A 6,286-nucleotide genomic window follows, 5' to 3' on the forward strand; every position below is an offset into this window, starting at 1 on the left:
CATCAGCAATGGAGCTGCAAACTAGGAAAGTGCATGTGCATCTTACAGTTTCCCTCTCAGATGATGGTTTTGTTCAAATAAATGGGACTCTTAAAATAGGAACACAGGGACATCTTCCCCAAAGCATTAATGCTGTTTTCTGGATGTTCCACATATGTAACCATTGACATGAACCAGGCTTTATTTCTTTTCTTTTTAACTCAGCATCCATAAGTGACATATTAGTGATTGTGTCTTTAAAAAAAACAGTATAGGGCAGACCCGGTGGCGCAGAGGTTTGGCGCTGCCTGAAGCCTGGGGTGTGATCCTGGGGACCCAGGATCGAGTCCCACGTCGGGCTCCCTGCATGGAGCCTGCTTCTCCCTCTGCCTGTGTCTCTGCCTCTTTCTCTCTGTGTCTATGAATAAATAAATAAAATCTTAAAAAAAAATAAAAAAAGCAGTATAATACAGGAGAATATCTTAACATTTATCAAGGGCTAAGTACTAGTTTGTCCCTGATTTCAAAAAGAAGAAAAGTGTCATAAAGGCATTAGTGGTTAAAAATTGCTTTAGGGCCCACATATAGAATTAAAAAAAACAAAACAAACAAACAAAAAAAAAACACTGTTCATGGCTTTGAGCTATTTTAACAGATTTCCTGGATTTTTTCATCATTCAATCCCTTAGACTACTTAGAAACTGTAGGATAACTAAAAAAGGCAAATTTCTCAGAAAGTTGTTAGATTTCAGTGATTTAGGCAATATTTTAGTAATCCCTACTCAACTATATTTACTGATTTCCTTTGTTATACCAAAATTTGACAAAGGCTATAGAATAATTAGTTATTAAGAAATAGCCATAGCAAGCTTTTACTTTAAGAGATATTTTTTCTGAAAACTAGTGACATAAAGAACACACTCACATTGAAAACAATTCTGTCCTGTGTAAAAATGGATTCTATTGGTCATCCATACCTAATTGGTTTAAACATGAAGGGATTTAGAGTTTGAAAAGTGAGAAGAAGATGATGGTCATAACCTATACCACTGTTAGTAGTAAAACAGTAATATTTATTACTAATATGAGTGACTTGGTCTGGGACTATGGGAGGGTAACTGAACCAGTGCCCCCCTACTCCACTCCCGCCGTAGGCACAGCAGAAGGTGACACAGGTCTGCATGAACAGTCTTGGAATCCAGGGTCAACACTGAAAAGTCTGTGGATACTGGGATAGAGTTTTTACCTGCGGTTCTCCTGGTCCCAGGAAACTATGAAGCTTTTCAGAGACGTTAGTTCCAGCTTCACGTCCTTTGTATTTTTCCCTTAAATTCCCAGCAGCTCGATTTGCTACTTTGGATTTTTAAATCACACATCCAAATGCAGGAGATGCTTTAGCACCTCTAACCATTGAGACTTGTGATCAAGCCCTATTGGTAGAGTCACCATACATCTTCGTTTGCCTATTTCAGCATGTTGTAGATCAAAATATGCTATGAATTTTATTCTGAAATCCTTTTCACTCAAGAGTACTCTAGTTTGAACAAAAACTTGCACAGTTACCTAAGCCATTGGGATTTAAAGTCTTGGCAGTTGTAATATGCTTATGTTTCCCTAAGAAATATCCTTTTTTTTTTTTTTTTTTTCCAAGCAAGGTGCCATCAAGGAGTCTGTATCACCCCTGAGTTCCAGGGCACATTTGCCTCTCTATCTTGATACAATGAATTAGAATGGACACATTGTATAATCGTTATTTGCCCATTTGGTAATGCCCTGTCCTAAACCTCAGTCTAGGGCTAGGGACTTTGGTCCTCTCACCTATGTGTGGCTTCCCTTTCTGTAACTGTCAAGTTTTCCATAAAAATAAAATTCCCAATTTATTGTCTAGCTGGGGAATATTTGGGGAGAATACCCTTTAAAAAGTTTGCTGAAATGGGTAGGAAATATCAGAAAGGGAGACAGAACACGGAAGACTCCTAACTCTGGGAAATGAACTAGGGGTGGTGGAAGGGGAGGAGGGCGGGCGGTGGGGGTGACTGGGTGCCGGGCACTGAGGAGGGCACTTGACGGGATGAGCACTGGGTGTCATTCTGTATGTTGGCAAATTGAACACCAATAAAAAATAAGTTTATTATTTAAAAAAAAAGTTTGCTGAAGTCTTTCTGTTAAGCAAAAATGTCAAGAGAGGTAAAAGGAAGTGCAAGATATTAAGGTCCACGGTGCTTATCACCTTTCTTCTCTTGTAGTTTGCATTTAATAAGTACTTCTTACCTTTTTTTCATTTAAAGACTGATTTTGAAAAGAGTAATTGAAGAACAATGGGATGATTTTGAACAGCTTCTTTCTACAGGGAAATTATTGATAGAAAACATGCACCCCTTTAGGCTTTTACCTTAACCGATGACATGGTGGACCACAAAATGCCCTTCCAAATTCTTATAAAGAAATCAAACTATCTTTGGATTAAAAACATACATTTGTAAAGATCTAGGACTCCTTGTTGTTATCAAAGGAGGAATAAGTTTTAAGTTAAGAAGTTCAGTAAGTTTCTGTGTATTATCTTTAGAAATAGGCCCGCTCATGAATGATAAAAATTGTTGGATACTAGGTCCTAAAATAATTATTTCTCATTTTTTCATTTAGCCTCTCTTCCCAGGTAATTTATAGCCCAAAATTTGCTATGCCCTAGTGAATACACACATGCTTCATTTCCTGGCTTCTATGCTTCCTCTCCAGGTAGTCTCCTCCCTGAGAGCACCATGATCAAACTTGGAGTTACTACTGAAAAGAGTGTCCACTCTTCACTATCCGTTTCAATATCCATCATCTCCAAAGTGCTGCTCTTGGTGCCCCAGAAAATCAGATTGTTGATTACTTTGTCCATAGATAACAATTTTCTGAAAATATTTTAGGGCTGCCCTTGGGCATTTAAGTTCTTTAAAAATAGGAATTGGAATTTACTAATCTTCGTCCTCTCTACTGTGTGTAGAATGTGTAGGATGTAAAGATAGGGCAATATAAATTATAAACTTCAGAAATTTGTTGAATTAAATTAGTTTTTTATAGAAAGTATATAGTTTTAAGTCAAACGTTTTGAAAATAGCCTTATGTATAAAAATATCGTGCAGGATATATAGAGCGTTCCAAGCAACAGCTGCATATTATAATATATGCATTCATCTTTATCTATATTCTATGACATTTTTTTACAATTCTTCATGATTATAATATCTTAGAATTATTTATTTGTGATAAAGCTTTATTTTTATTTTTCTGTTATGAACTTGATTTTAATTTCTCAAGTCAAAAACATGAGTTCCAAAAATATACTTTTCCTTTCAGAAAAAAAGATTTCCTGTATTATGAGACATATTCCTAGAAAACAAATATGAAAAAACAGCTAATTATCATGTTTTCTTTCCATCCTGCTAAAATATTGTTAGCTTTCCTGAGGATAGAAGAATTTTAAAAATAATAGTTTAGTATAATTTTTATAATAAGTACTTTTTCAGTAAAGATATTATAGTAGATAGTTAACAAAATACAATGTTCATGTATCTACTTTTTCGTACTTACTATTTTATAATAATTTGATTTATAAATATTTTATGGAAAAGAGACCCTAGATTGTTGGGCAGTTAAGAAAATGCTTGATTTTGTAAAGCAATGGATATTTATAAACTCAAATCTTTCCTAGGCCTCTTCTACCTCTAGCTATCCTTTTCTGTTTATTCAACTTAGGATGAGAAAGAAAACAATTGTTTTTCTTATAAAGTGAATGATGATTTCTATGGTTTTCCAACTGTGTTTTCGAATGTGTTGTAGATAATGTATCAGAAATATCTTTAAAACTTTATTGGTTCAGGGAAGTTGTGTAGTACCAAATTTATCCTGGCACCTGTAATGAATTTTTGATGTACCAAATGTTCTTTTGAAGACTCATCTTATGTTTTGCATGAAGCATTTCCATTTTTCCTCTGAGAGTTTGAAGGAAAGGAAGTGAAATCACTAAACAGTTTTTCAGAGGTTAAATTTGCTCACTTATAAAAATAAGCCTAATTACTGCTTAAACACAAAATGTACAGAACTAACAAGAAACTTCATATGAGTACTCCAGTTTGTGAAATACAAAACATTCGAAGTTTTATTGGCAAGATTACATAATTAGGAATCTCTAAACTGAATAATCACTCTGTGTAAAAATTAGAATTATTTAAGCATGAAAGATTTTACCAACATTTTAAATCTTATAGCCATAGAGCACACAGTTATCTCTAGGTTGGTAAATAAAGTTTTACATTAACTCTGGCAAAAGACAAGAATAAAGAATGAGGATGACAATCTTAAAAATTGATTGAAAAAAATATCTGTACCTACTGCTTTTCTTGTTAAGATTTTCTGACAAAAGTTGGCAAAGCAAATTAACTTCGTACATATTATATGTGCATGTATAAATGCATATATAATGAAGATAATATCATAAACTATTAAGATGATATTTTTCCACTCCTACAGAAGATAAATCAGATCCCTTCATCTGCCATTCAAATGTTGTAGCTACAGTAAAGGGTGAAGGGCTAGAATTACTCTGTGAAGAAGGAGGAAATAATGCAAGGAAAGTCCTGCCTTCTTGGAGCTCTTATGTGTTCCATAAAGAGGAGGTAAAAGAATCAGGTAGACAACATGAGTATTCTGGTTCCCTGTATACACAAACACATACACACACAGAGAGAAGAGTGGGAGGTTATAAAAGAAATGGAAGTGAAGAAATTTATGTAGACCCAAATTTATGTAGACCCAATTCCACTTTGGTATTTTTGAAGAAGTCTGTTGCCACAGACCATCCCTTACTAAAATAAGCATGAAGTGATTAGGCATAGAAAGAGACACAACTATTGCTCACCATCCTCCTTCAGCTCTCACATTGTATAGTTAAAGTCTGGAAATCGCAAATGTTTTGTGGCAGACACAGAAGGTGCTCATATATCTAGGGGGCTGACTTGGGCAAGTGCCAACAGGCTTACCAGGACCTTGGACAGCTGAAGTGAGGGACCATTAGAGAATGAAGGTGTAATGCAGAAGAGTGCCGTACTGTAGAGTTAAGGATTGACTGAGCCAGCATATCTACTTTGCTTTACCTAAGAACTATGCCTCCATATTTCAGAAGGGAACTAAAGTAGAGTAGTCAGTGATCAGTTAGGTTGAAAGTATCTCCTAGACAGAAGAGTTAGAAAATATACACAGCCACTTTCACTCTCTATGGCAGAAGATTGACCCATCTCCCCATGCCTGCAAACCTGAAAGCTCATTTGTCCTTTCATGTCCATAGGAGACATGAAATCTCCTATGTATTCCTAAGTCTTGCTGATCTGCTTGTGTTCCTGTAATGCTACAGAAGTGAGGTACCTCAACTAATTAGGAAAATTTGTTCTGTAAAGTTATTCAGGAGCCCTGTGCATCTATCTTGTTCCTTCCCTCAAGCACTAAGGTGTTTCCATCATTTATATATTTGAGCTTTTTAGCTTGAAAGAAGGGGAAATGAAGATTTTGAGGTCAAACAATTTCTTTAAAGAAAGTAATTAATGGGGCACCTGAATGGCTCAGTTGGTTAAGCATCTGCCCTTGGCTCAGGTCATAATCCCAGGGTCCTGGGATCTACCCCAGCATCAGGCTTCCTGCTCAGTTGGAGGTCTGACTCTCTCCCTCTGACCCTCCCCCCATCTGCTAATATTCTCACTCACTCTTTTTCTCTCTCTCAATTGAATAAAAAAAAATCTTAAAAAAAAGAAAGTGATTCAGAAAGTGGTACATATCAGTTTATGCACACCTCATTGGGAAACTCCTATTGCAAGGAGGCTATGAAATCTTGTGCCAACCCCAGTTTCCATGTCCCTACCAAAACTCTATTACATGGAAGAAGAAAAAAGTGAGAATTTGCTCATCTGCCACACTTAATATTTTTCAAAAAGACATTGATTTGAAAGAAATTCACTTCTAATTCCCCATCACCAATCATGTATGCCTACAATCCTTTACTGTCCTACAAGATGGGGATAACACAATAGATAGGATTGACTACACAAACTAAAATAATAATAATAATAATAATAATAATAATAATAATAAATGTATATATTATTCACTTAATGAAAATGTGTAGGCCTACTATGTATATATTCTGTTGACATATCAACAGGAATGAATTAATTAAATTAATTGGAATTCTTGGTGAATAATACTTCTTTTGTGAGTTTCATACCATTTCTATAACATAGTATGAGATTCCTGAACAATTATGGTTCTGTAA

This window comes from Canis lupus, chromosome 3 (assembly GCF_011100685.1).
Source record: "Canis lupus familiaris isolate Mischka breed German Shepherd chromosome 3, alternate assembly UU_Cfam_GSD_1.0, whole genome shotgun sequence".
NCBI lineage: Eukaryota > Metazoa > Chordata > Mammalia > Carnivora > Canidae > Canis > Canis lupus.